This window comes from Fringilla coelebs, assembly GCF_963513975.1.
Source record: "Fringilla coelebs genome assembly, chromosome: 1".
NCBI lineage: Eukaryota > Metazoa > Chordata > Aves > Passeriformes > Fringillidae > Fringilla > Fringilla coelebs.
This window is the reverse complement of record NC_140028.1, coordinates 17,160,880-17,174,738: the sequence shown is the minus strand read 5'-3', so window position 1 is coordinate 17,174,738 and position 13,859 is coordinate 17,160,880. Positions and strand designations below refer to the sequence as shown.

The 13,859-nt window shown below is 36.5% G+C and overlaps 1 protein-coding gene across 3 annotated transcripts in view; it reads right to left on the bottom strand.

Annotated features, from left to right (window-relative positions):
• The window catches only part of CSMD3 (CUB and Sushi multiple domains 3), a gene marked incomplete at both ends in the record, with an annotated part of 576,542 nt that overhangs the window by 343,094 nt on the left and 219,589 nt on the right, over positions 1 to 13,859 (bottom strand). The gene's annotated exons all lie outside the window — the stretch shown is intronic.

Below are 13,859 nucleotides of genomic sequence, written 5' to 3'. Positions count from 1 at the left end.
GCATGCAAATGTTCAAGAACAGGCATTCACCTGCTTCCAATATCAAGGTCAAAGCAAAACTATATTCAAAATCTCCATCAAATGGCATGATCTATCCTATTTATTTAAATAGGCACAGCACTTTAAATGAGAATAACTTAAAAGAAAATTTATCTCAAAAGAAAAAAGCAAGAAAAATTAAACTTACTTAAAGCTGCAAAGCTTACACACTGGAAAGTACTGCTTTGATACAGAGGCAATTTTCAAACAGAAAGTTGTTAGGCTTCCACATCCATTTACACTGAGGAACTCATGCAGAAGACCAGTATAGTTTAACAATATGGCTTGATTTACATGGAGGATTTTGAGAGAAAATTAATGTTATGTATAAACAATCTTGTAAGTATCAGCTACCACACAGGGTAGATCAATAAATGTTTTCCATAAACCATAATCTGCAAAAGTGTGAATTCTGGTGTATTTATTTTATAAAAACAGTCTTAGATCAACAGAAACACATTTATTGCAAGGGCATTTTAATATACTCTCCACTTCAGTCTTCTGCAATCACATCTGACATTTCAGTTTGTAAAAGAGATTATTTTTAAAATTGTATTTTTCTATGTGATAAAGAAATACTCCTATATTATTTTACTTTATTACTCTAGTTAAAAAAAAAAGAAAAAAAGGGAAGAAAAACTTTTAATGATAAATGGAACAAAAAGGAAGAAAAGAAGATTGAGCTCTGCTTTTCAAAATTTTGCAATCAACTGAAGTCAACTCAGAGGCAGAGCATCACTTTGAATTCACAATCATCCACTGAGAAGATGAGAAGTTTGAGGAACTGACAGGATCAATCATATGAGGAAGCAGAAAGGACATGGGGTCAAGCAAGTATAATGGCTGTTTAGAGCATGGGTTCACAAAGAAATATCCCCAACCCCCACTAAAACACTCTGAGACCTACTCTACTGGACCAGCATTTCCCTAAGCAAGTCTCTGTGGAAGAAGAACAGATGAAAGCCAGTAAAACAGAAAACCGTTAATGTGTCAAATTAGCTGGCTTACACAAGGAAAGATTCGAAGCAGTGTTTACACTTAAAAACTTGTAGCTCTATAGAAGTGAAAAAAGATCGAGTTGATGATCTACAGAGAAATTCAGTTCAGAAAACTAGTCTTAACAAGACACCACTCAAAAGTGTTGCAACTGATAAAACTTAGGCTAATGCAAACATATGGGAGACCCATAAGCCTTTCTATTTATATAGGAGTGGAAGTTGCTCTTGATTCCAGAATCATTTTTAGTAAAGAAAAGAGGCAAGAGCCTTTGACATTTGCCTGAAACAAAGCTCCAAAAATAGATTATGAATCTGTGCTAGATGCACACACTTTCCATATGCAATATGCTACAAGTATACACAGGGTTCCTGTTTTAAACAGGATACCAAAGGAAATTTACCCCAGATAAACTCATAGTGGAAGTTCAATTACCAATTAATCTAGTGGACTAACTTTTCATGAGTAATTCCTGAGGGAATAATCCAGAGAGGTAATAAATACTTTTTTCCACTCTGAGAAGCATTCAGCAGAAACAAAAATAAGGCAGAAAATGGTATCTAACAGAGTGAAAATGCTTGTTGAAAATGATATTTTTGTTTTCCTTTTAGAGGACTCTGACTTTGGAAAGCTTTCCTCTTCTCCAGGTTGAAAAACCTCAGGTTGCTCAGTCTTCCCTCACATGGTTAAGCGCTCCAGCTCCCAGCCATCTTGGTGACCCTCCACTGAACTTGCTTCAGTGAAAAACTCATCTTCCCTGTCATGAAGCCCCAGTCTTGAGGCACTATTCCAGCTATGGTCACAGAAGAGTTAAGACAAAGACAAAAATCTTTCCCTTTGAATCTACTGACCACATTCTTATTAACATAACTCAGGATGCTGCTGGCATTATTCTTGCCAGGGCACCTGGAGCTGCTGTCATGCTCAGTTTGCTGTCTGCCACAACGCACAGCGTCTATTCAGGAAAGTGGTTTGCTATCAGACACTGCTGTTGCCAGGGGCTCTTCCTACCCAGCTACAGGACTTTAGACTGACCATTGGGGAGTTTCACAGGATTCCTGTTGGCTCATTCCTCCAAATTGTCTGTGTCCTTATTGCAACTCTGTCCTCAGATATATTGATTGTTGGTCCTTGACTATAATGACTGACATTGTGGTGTCATCTGCAAATTCAATGAGACTGCTCTCTTTCATTGATTGAAGCTCACTGATTAACATGTTGAAGAGAATTTGTACCAGAACAGACACTTGTAGTGTTCCTCTTGTTACTGGACCCCAGGTAGAAAATCTGGCCCATTTATGACTCTTTTATAAATTTAATTTTTTTAACTTCAGAGGTTGAAGAACAGATAAAAACATGCAAATTGTTCATAAGATCAAATGGGACCTAAGGCTACCATCCAACAGCTATTCTAATTCACTAGAATTCATTTTGCTGATTAATTCCTAAAACCGTGTTGAGTTCAAAATGTGAAAGCGAATTGGAATATTCACTATCATACTTATTCAGGATGAATAAAGATACAGGACTTTATTAGTTCTTGTAACACATATGATCCAGCCACAGACTTCCCAAATAAGGCTAAAGATCCTTAATGCAGATGACCCTAAATGGGACTCAGACTACAGGAAGGTGTTAACTGACATGAGGTCAGCCTGGGACTTTTCCTGTATATCTTATTAGCAAGAGGCCAGTCTATTATTTTGCAATGGGTAGTTGAGAAAAAAGTGTAAACAGGCTTAAGTAAAAAAAAAAAAAAAAAAAAAAAAAAAAAATTCATACCTCATTAAAGGAAAAAAGTGAGTTACAATTATAAACAGTATTTTTAAAAAGACTAATAACTATATTCTATCTTCATTCTTTCAGATGTTCAAGACTTTTAGTGAAGGCTTATTTAGCTTCCTCACTTAAAGCCTTCCTGTACTTAACTAATTTTGGAGTGACCTCAGCATCTCAGCACCCTATTAAGAAGATGGGGTTTTTTTTCCCTATCTTAATTAACTGCTCTCTTTGATGTTCTCTGTCATTAAATATCTGATGCTTACAAAAATTTTCCAGTAAAGTTAGAAACCTAATTATAAGAATGTATTCTAGATCTGGATAAATTTTCAAGTTTATGTAGATATAGCAGCTTATTTGGCTCTTTTAATGTATGTCATTACAGACATATTATTATTAAAAATCACTTCTTTTAGTCTTCATAAATTTCTAGTATCTTTACCTGTTCTTAGGAACAAATTGTAATAGAAAATAAAGGAAACAAATACATAAACATAAATTTTAGAACACAAAATCAGTATTAATGGCTGCCATAAAATATTCTTCGGACAAAATCTATTTTCACCTCACAGCTGTTCAGAAATAAAATGAAACTGTGGTTTTACGGAAATACAATAAGACCATGGTTTTAAAGAAATACATGATTGAAAAAGATAGGGTTCAAAACAAATTTCTAGACTTTAGTTCAAACAGTCAATGACTTATATAACTAGCAAAAACTCCAAAAGTGATCTAGCCAGAAGTTTAAAAAATCCTTTTGGTTCCTTTTGTTTTGATGTTGTCAACATTTGTGGGAATAGAGTCAAAATTTCATTTTTATTTCCTTTTGGTACCAGAATTTACCTTTTTGCATTATTGCATCCTCGTATGATTTTTTTTTTAAGCTTGCCTTTTTTTCTGATCTAGTTTCTCAACCTCTTTATTGTTAACTCTTTTTTCTCTTTTTCTCATTTGTTTATGCAAATTTAATCAATTGCTACAGTAAGACATATACCAAAACACTGAAAGTGACAATTAAGCATCACCCAGAATTTTTCAGAGATGCATGAGGTATGTCATGCTTCAGTATACACAAATGTATGTCTTGATGATCTTTCAAATACCTCAGTGAATTTAAGATCACTTTACATTTTTTAAGCAGATATTGAGAATATGGTAAATTTTTGCATCTTAATTTTATCAAACTGATTACATTTGGAAGTCTGAAAATTCAAAATGCCAAACATCTCTAACATTATTTATTTCCTTTCTACGAAAATCAGGACATAGAGAGAGCTACTATTTTTTAAACATATATATTTGTCCAAATAATAGAATTTATTACAGCAATATATGTTTGTTGAAGAGAAAAAAATATGCAAATGACCAACATAGGCCCACATATGGATAATGTTATTTAAGTTGGTTTACTTAAAAAGAGAAAGTACTTTTCATAGGCCTGTTACTTTTATGAAAAAGAAAAAAAACAAAACCAAAACTTTACACAAATGAATGTTAGTAAATGAGAAAACAGTTATTCAAAATACAAAATAATTATTTTCATACTTAATTTTCTTTTTAAAAGAGATATGCATCAATGTAACAGAGATCTGTAAAATCAAACAGAATCATACAATAAAACCCACAAACAATGCAACTTAAAAATTCTTCAAGACTCTCAATAATATTGTAGGAATATATGAAATGAGCAATACAATGCTGGGAATGGAAAGCAGTCACATCTATTGGCCTCAAAAACAGTAGCTTTATTGTATTTATCAAGTATAAAGTCTTACGAATATTGTCTAAAATATTTATTTTCTTTCTAATTTGACTCTGTGGATCATAGTGCAAGAATGTTATTTCCCTTTTTCAAGGATACGATAACATCAAATAAGCAAATCTGAAAGAATAATTACTATACAGATTATGTACATTAAAATGTATATAGCAATGACTTAACAAAAAGATAAATTTAAAATTTAAAGGTTCTGACTTCTAATTCTGTTTCTTGTGTCACCATAGATATGCCATGATATTGTGGTGATCTCATTTCTTTTCAACAAAACTAAATTCTCACTGTCCTTTTAATATTAACGTTTGTTGGCTAATACATTGTCTTAGGTTGGAAATGGGGATGTGTATTCTATTGCCATCTGTTAGAGGTGGGGCAGGTAATCTGGAGTTAATTGGGCAGTTTTCTTTATCTCTTTCATAACCAATCCTCCCTTTGGAAAATATCTTCTCTTAATGGGCTACTGAGTGTCACTGTGTGACTGATAAAATTACATCATCCCATAGCGAGATGCCCTGTTCAGGGGAAGGAGCCAAGCATTCCTACCTGGATAGAATCTGACATTCACCACAGGCAGCCTTTTCCTCCTCTGGATTCCCAGAGGAGCAGCTTTCTTTTCCACTGGATTCCCAGAAGAAGACCAGGCCCATCTACACCACCACTGGACCTTCAGAGGAAAACTAGACCCTTCTACAGGACCACTGTTCCAACAGAACCATATCTGTTACTCCAGGACAACTGCAGCCACCATTTAATGGGACTGCTACCAACACCTTGACCCACAGGGTGTCCGGTCATATTTGACTCTGTCAGTGTTGTGTTACTGCATTTTTATTTTGTTTTTATTTTTCCCCTAATAAAGACCTGTTATTCCTATTATAAAATTATACAATTATAATAATTCAGAGGGAGGGGGTTTACATTCTCCATTTCAAAGGAGGCTCCTGCCTTTTTTAGCAGACACCTGTCTTTTCAAACCAAGATATAGGTGTTCATTGTTGTAAGCAAGAAGAGTGGTATTTATAAATCAAATATACAGTTTCAGATACAACAATACTTGCTAAAGCTCAAATTGTATATTGATATGACTGACACTCAGTCATAGTTTTAATATTTTCAGTGAAATTCAGATACATGGGAAAATAATGAATCTTAAACCCAGTAATAATCTCTCTCAGTTATTCTCAATAGCAAAAATCTTTGTACCATTGCTCTTGAGTGTCTAATATTTGCCCTAAGCAGGCTAATGCCAAGATTTTCTATTCTAAATCCCATATGAGACAGCAAGAAGCTATTTGACTTAAACTTATTGCTAGAGATTGCTAAACTAATTTAAAATAATAAATTATCCAATATAGTAACTTTCATTACAGAGAAGATTGTTTTAATAGCTAATATATTTAATATATTTTTAATTATTGTATGTTTCTAAACTGATTAGTACTTGTTAGAAATTATATAAAGCTCTTAGAAAGTTTGTTCATTTACTTGGCAAATGGTAAAGACAAGGTTGCAGAAAAGGAATCTTGAATACAAATCTTAATACTTAAGCATATTTTTTTCATTGTTTACCTTACCTATGTCCCACAAAATTAATAGAAACTACAGCCTAGTAAGTAAAATTTTGCCATTAGTAATAAAAGGTCACAAAATTTATGTTGACATCATGTAGGCTTGCCTTGGACTGAGTTTGTTTTCACTATTTTTGATAATTCATAGGTGTCAAGTGAATATTTTTTGAGCTGGTGGTATTTCGGAAGTGTTGTGCTCTGATACTACTGCATACAGCAATGATTTGATAAAGCTACATAGGTCTTGCACAGAGAGCAACATACTTAGGCTGAGGGAGGCTAATGTGCAACTTTCAGATTTTAGCAAAGAACAATAAGAAACAAACAGATTATGTTAAGAAAATATACAAAAAAATAAATCATTCAACTCCAAGACTGAAGAGGAAGTTTACTTCTTCATGTCCAGGAGTGTCAAACTTTTCCTAACAGATCCTTGGATGCTCTCACTTCGTTGTAATTTCCAGCCAGAAGCACAGAGAAAAGGGTTAAAATACGACGAAATAGAAGAGAAAGTAGAAAGGCAGTTCTTAACTTTTATAAGTGTATTATTAGCCTTGATGCTTTTCTATGTTTGATAATGTAGACTATCAGATCATAACAACATTAATGAGAATAGCAATAAATTATTTTCCCTTTTGGCTATAACAAGATTCTCTGGCAAACATAGTATTACACGAGTGCATTACAACACAAGTAAATTCTGGTCTGAAGTTCTGTATACTGAACATACACTATTGTTCTATGTATCCTACCCCACTGAAATACTCTCCAATGATTGTCAGGACTCTGAGGGTTCTGATCAGCCTAAAAAGGACTGACCAGCCTTCCCAGGGCCTCTCCCCACCCATGCCTATGTGTCCAGGGCCCCAAGGCTGAAGCCATGAGTCCCTGCCCCAGTGATGCCACAGAAGTGCTTGTCCCTGCTCCACCTAGCCATGGGGCTAATGTCCCTGCCTGGCCTTGGCCTGTCCTCTTTTCCATGTCCAATGCCCAGGGTTTGGTCTGCCTCCAGATGCACCTAAAGCCTGCTCTACTGCCTGGCTGAGGGCCAGCACTGGCTGAAAAGCCCTGCGCTGCTGGCCTCAACCCTGATCCCTGAGCCCGCCAGCCTTCAGGGAACTGTGGGTCTGTGCTGGTCTCTTATTCACTGTGATAAATACAATGCCTAAGAACAAAGCAATACATTAAATTTAACAAGAAGTGTTATTTTTCCCTTATTTCTCACTCCAAATAAATAAAGTTAATCTCTAAGCAGAATAAATGCTAATTATAAAGCAAAGCAAAGTTGAGTGATTTATAAATGAAAGTGTAGTGTCTTTTATGTTTTGGTTTTATCTAAAAGGTCAGGATAGACTAAAAAATAATACTTTTAAAGAAAGGTCAGGTCCTAAGTGAGATGAAAACAATTCCCTGGCAAGGAAAAAGGTTTTTTCAGTACAAAAACTGTTTCAAAATCCACTTAGAGTTTACAGAGATAAAGCTATTCCTTCAGAACATTGTGTGCTGTCAGCATCAAGTGGGCTGTAAGTGAACTTTTAATTCAAGAAATGGCATCCAGTGCAAAACAAGAGCTTTGCCTGAGGAAAATCTTCCCTGTGAGAGGACCCCAGCGATCCATTAGACAACAATTTCAAGATGTCCTAAGGTAAATGCTTACACACTAAAATTTCAAAATCGTTTTAAGAAGAATTACATATGCATCACCTTAGTGAGCATTTCAGGCAATTTTGCACCGCAATACAATGATAAAAATTATAGTGTTCATGTTCAGTAGCCAAAATTGTTCCTAATACCCATAAAAGCTTGGTTACTGCAAGTATCTTTCCTCACTTTTATGTTGCACAGAGAAATGCTCACAAAGATAACTTCTGCAGGAGAAAATATATTGGCAAATCTAAAAACATGGTAATTTGACACTATGTTACATAACATCCTAGAAGATAAACTCAGGAAATGTGTGTTAGATGAATGGGCAGTCAGATGGATCAAGGCTGAATGGCAGAGCTCAGAGGATTGTGATCAGCAGAGTAGAATCTACTTGGGGAGCCTGTACTCAGTGATGAATCCCAGGGATCATCCAATCTTCAGCTTGTTTTTCAATGACCTGGATCAAGGGCTTGAATGTACCCTCAGCAAGTTTGCTGATGATATGGAACTGGGGGAAGTGACTGATAAACCTGAAGACTGGGCTGCCATTCAAGAGGAAGAGTGTGATCAGCAGATCAAGAGAGGTGATACTCCCCCTCTACTTGGCCAGAGTGCAGCTACATGTGGAGTGTTGTGTCCAAATCTGGGCTCCTCAGTACAAGAAAGACAAGGACCAACTGGAGAGGGTGCAGTGGAGAGCATTCGTCTTGTGAGGAGAGACTGCAGAAGCAGGAAGATTGGAGGGAATCTCATCAATACATGTAAATATCTCAAAGGCAGGTGTAAAGAAGATGTTGCCAGATTCCTTTTGGTGGTGCCCAGTGATGTCACAAGGGCCAGTGGCCATAAACTTAACCACAAGAAGTTTCACATCAACCTGAGGAAGAATTTTATGTTGAGAGTAGAAGAGCACTGGGACAGGCTGCCCAAGGAGGTTGTGGAGTCTCCCTCTCTGGACACAGTCAAAAGCCACCTGGACGTGCGCCTGTGTAACCTGCTGTAAGTAACCCAGCTTTGGCAGAAGGGTTGGACTGGATAATCTCCAGAGGTTCCTTCCAACCCTAACAATGCTGTGATTTTTCAGAAGTGGCATCAGTTTTTGGATACTTTTTACACTTCTTAACTGATATAACATAAAAATATCAAAATTTGAGACAGCTGGTTGCTCACCATATCTGAAAATTTCAGATTTCATCAAAATGGTTGAAGGCATTTTAGAATTAGGCCACTTTCAGAACTGTCAGCAGTGTTTCAGTCATTGCTTGATGTTTACTTTACCTAAATTAAATGGTATGACCACCTCTAAAGAGGCAAGAGTTTCTGAGAGGCTCCACACCATTCCAAAGCACCTTCTTCACATGTAAGAAAAAGTTGCTGGATAGAAGTCAATAAGAGTTTTCAGCAGTAACCTTGTTCCCCCAGGGAATAATAAATAACTAACCCTGGCAACAAAGTAACAAAAAAAAAAAAAGCAAACAAAACCAAAACACCCCTATCACATCAATTCTAGAAAAAATGAGTGCAAAGCTGAGTACAAAAAGAGACATTTTACTTCTGTACAAAGACCATGGGATACTTAAATATTATTTACATACCAAAAATGACTATGATAGCCTCCACAAGCAGTATAAGGATAAATATATGATATTTAAGAACCATCTGGACACAATCCTCTGCAATGTGCTCTAGAAGGATCCTGTTTGTGCAAGGAGTTGGGGCAGAGGACTCCGCTGTGGCCCCTTCCAACATTACAAGGCCAAATGGGATGGGACTGAGCAACCTGGTCAAGTGAAAGATGTCCCTGCCCATGTCAGGGGCAGGGAACAAAATGAGCTTTAAGGTCCCTTCAAACTCAAACCATACTATGATTCCATGATTCTATGATATTCATTCTATGACTCTGTCAATTTCTTTAAGGTGGGTTAATATTCATAATTTCCCACTAAGCTCACTGGGAATTTGAATAATTCTTGGCTTACATACTACTGGCTGGTTTGCCAGTAGTACGTAAGCCAAGTGTAAAATGAGTCTGCTCAAATGTCTTCAACAAACAGAAGGTCTGATTATTATAATTGAAATTTCTTTCAAAACAATAACATTTTTATCATTAATTTGCTTAAGTTATGGGTTTGAGAACTTTCTAGGGAAAAATATTATTTAAACATGTAAGCCTTATATATCTTTCATGAAAAGCCAAACTACCCAACACAATGCTGTATAAAAATGAAGAATCTTTTCTTTTTATATCTCCAATTAAACAACTGTGTACACTATCTGCCTGTTACACTAATACACTAGACATATATGTTATGAATTAAAAGGTATCACTTTTAATCCCAAGTTTAATATTAACTGAGAAGAAAAGGAAAAGTACTCAGGTGAAGAAAAGTAGAAAAAGCATCAATTTGTTTTATTTTCACAAAGTCAATAGACCTCTTTCCTTTTGAATTTGAGTCAGCCTGATTTAATTTGAATATATGTCCCTCAGTTTAAGGATTTTCTTCACAAATATTTTCATATATCATATATCATAGTGTACCAAGGCAGCACTATAAACTAAACCAGCATTATCCAAGCAATTCTGCCAGCTTTGTGAAAAATGGAGTGATAAGTGTTACCTAGCTTCTAGCTACCCTGGATAAGGGCTCAAAAGACCTGGTGCCCTATTCCATTGGTAATTTAATTATTTTGTGTAATTCACTATGAAGCATGTGCTTCAATTCTGGCATCCAAGAGATATCTAATAAATATTTCCAATATCCCTGTGATTCATAACTTTATGGTCTGTTTATCTCCCCTCCTTCCATAGATATATTCATTTTCCAAGCTGCAGAGTCCTAGTAGATGAATCACTTTTCAATCAAAAACTTACCCATATGTTTGATATCTTTGCTTTCTCTGAACTTCTTCAGCTTTGCTATATTCTTCAAAAATGCAGAGACGACAGAGAAACAACTGTAGTCAAGGTGAAGCTTGATTTATACAGCAACATGTTTTCTGTTCTGCCCTCTACTCTTTTCCTAGTATTGAGGTCAAAAAGCACTAAGGTGTGCTTTTTTAAGCATTTTAAGAATGGACCTGAGGACTATGGAGTGCTCTCAGTATAACTTTTTTTGCCTCAATCTTCATTGGCAAATCCTCTTCCCACACCTCTCGAGTGGATAGGCTTCAAGACAGGGACTAGAAGACCAAAGTCCTTTACACTGCCAGAGAAATTCAGGTTCATGACCACCTGAACAGACCTAAATTCATGGGACCTGATGAGCTGCACCCCAGAGTCCTGAGTGAATTTGCGGATATAGTTGCCAAGCCACTGTCCATGATACTTGAAAAGTCATGGCAGCCAGGCAAAGTCCCAGATTACTAAACATTTTACCTATGTTTAAAAAGGGTAGAAAGGAGGATCCTTGGAATTACCAACTTGTCAGCATCACCTCTGTGCCTGAGAAAAGCATGGATCAGACTCCTCCTAGAAGCTGTGCTGAGGCACATGGAGGACAGGGAGGTGATTCAGAACAGTAATGCAGCTTCACCAAGGGGAAGTCCTCTCTAATCAACCTAGCGGCCTTCTATGATAGACCAACTACATCATCCAGCAAAGGGCCACATATGTCTTCCATTTCGACTTCTGCAAAGCTTTGGACATGGTCCCCCCAACATCCTTCTGTCAAAAGTAAAGAGAAATGGATTCTATGGGTGAACTGCTCATGGATGATGAATTGCTTGGATATTTGTGTCCAAAGGGTAATGTTCTGGAAAGTTTAGTGTTCTGACAGACATGATAGAAAAGTGGTTTCCCTTGGGGGCCCATATGGGGATCAGTACTATTTAGTGCCTTCATCAGGGATATATACAGAGGCATTGAGTGCACCCTCAGCCAGTTCGAAGACTACAAGAAGCCAAGTGCTGTGGTTGACATGTCACAGGGATGGGATGCCCTTCATAGAAACCTGGACAAGTCTTAGAAATGGCCTATGAGAATCTCATTAAATTGAACAAGGCCAAGCACAAGGTGCTGTACCTGGCTCAGGGCAACCCCAGGGATCAACACAGCCTGGAAGATGAATGGATCTAGAGGAGCCCTGTAAAGGAGCCAGTGATGCTGGTGGGTGACAGGCTGGACATGACCCAGCAAAGTGCACTCACAGCCCTGAAGGCCAATGGTATCCAGGGCTGCATCAAAAGCAGCATGGGCAGCAGGGCTAGGGAGAGGATTTTGCTTCTCTGTTCTGCCCTTCTGCTCTCCAGAGATCCCCTCTGGAGTGCTTCATCCAGATCTGGAGGCCTCAGCACAGGAAGAACATAGACCTCTTACAGAAGGTCCAGAGGAAAGCCGTGAAGATTATTAGATAGATGAAGAACCTCTCCTACGAAGAAAAGCTGAGAGAATTCAGCCTGTTGAGACAGGAGAAGAGATTTGTCTGGCTGACTTTTCAATCCAATGAGCACCGACTAGATTCCAACCAGGGTATGAATCATACAAGAAGTCATATTTAACAGAATCCCTTCAGGTTCAATCTCCTTATTACTACCCATCTTTTCACCTAAATCTTTCTTTCACAATCCGTCACTCTCCACCCTAACCACTTTACTTGGCTATCTGTCTTCTACATACTCAGAAAATTTCATTTTCTGAAAAGGTGTTAACAATGTTCATATTGACCTAGGATCCAGACCAATACACCTTTTGGCATCTATAAAACTAAGCAAGTACATTAGAAAGAAACACACAATACAAGAAACATCAGTGCTGGAAACACTTTAGTATTCACACTGCCATTCTATGGTTTTCTGGCATTTTCAGACAGACTTAGAAGGTTTCACCACTGTGATTCTAGGGGAATTTTACTATTTTCCTTTAAATGTGAATGATGCTGAAATTTCACATTATGAAAATCTAAGAAATTATATAACTGAGAATCTCTTTGGTACTAGTTAGTGATTTTGTACATTAGCAAACTCCATAGAATAATATTCTCCAGTATTCAAGGTTTATTGACTCTGCTGCATTTAAGTCAAAACACTTTGTTGAACAGAGATGTATGCTTAATAATTTCCTGGTGTTTGTGAATGGGGAAAAAATTAATTCCTTCAGCTTTCTCATACTGCTACTGATGCTGTACACAAATAAAACAGCCAATGTTTTAGAGTATAAAAAGATCCATTGACTGGAACTAAAGTGGAGAAAGTGTAACTGGGAATTAGAAAGGTAGTTCAGAAAATTTCATTTCTTACTTGAAATAACATTCATTAAAAGATTAGCTTTTCATTAAATAGACTTGACTCCTTATTTAATGGGTGGGGGTGGGGTACTTTGCAAAAGGTACCTATATTTCTCAAATTAGATAATCTTAGACTTGATTCTGAAGAGTAATAACAAATGCCCTCCCCTTATCTATACTGGGAATGAGTAAAAAACCATAGCATCTCATTTGACACTAATAAATAACTTCTGTCATAATAACTTGCACAGGTCACTTCCATATTTATATTCCACAGCAGAATTTTGGATTTTTTTTAATTTTAAGAATACCTTTCCTGTCTTTAGGCAGGAGGTTATCCAGCACATGGTGTGATTGGTTGTTACAAATAATAGACCAGGGAGAAGCATTTAAAGAATACAACAGCTATATTTCAAATTCTACCTAGCAAATTAATTAATTTAAAATTAAAATTAAAACTACATAACTACTCTACCTTTATAACCTTAAGGGCATGAGGATATGCTTTCTCTCACAAATACAGATGCTCTCAGTAACTAAATAACAAACAATGCCCAGTTTAGGTTAAGAGAAGAAAGAGAGTCAGAAAGGAATGATATTTCTGAATAATAATTTATGTCATTTAATTAGAAGGTAAATGGGAAAATTTGAGTGTGAGGGTACACATAAAAAACCCCATATTCAGTTACTTCATAATTTAGTTCTCTTCATCTTCCTGTTGTTTTCTTATCAAAATTATTCCTTTCCTCGTGTGTGTGTCCCCTAATGGCAGAAAATCACCCTTCCATAATGTAAAATTATCTTCTAGAGCTAAAAAAATATTGAAAATGC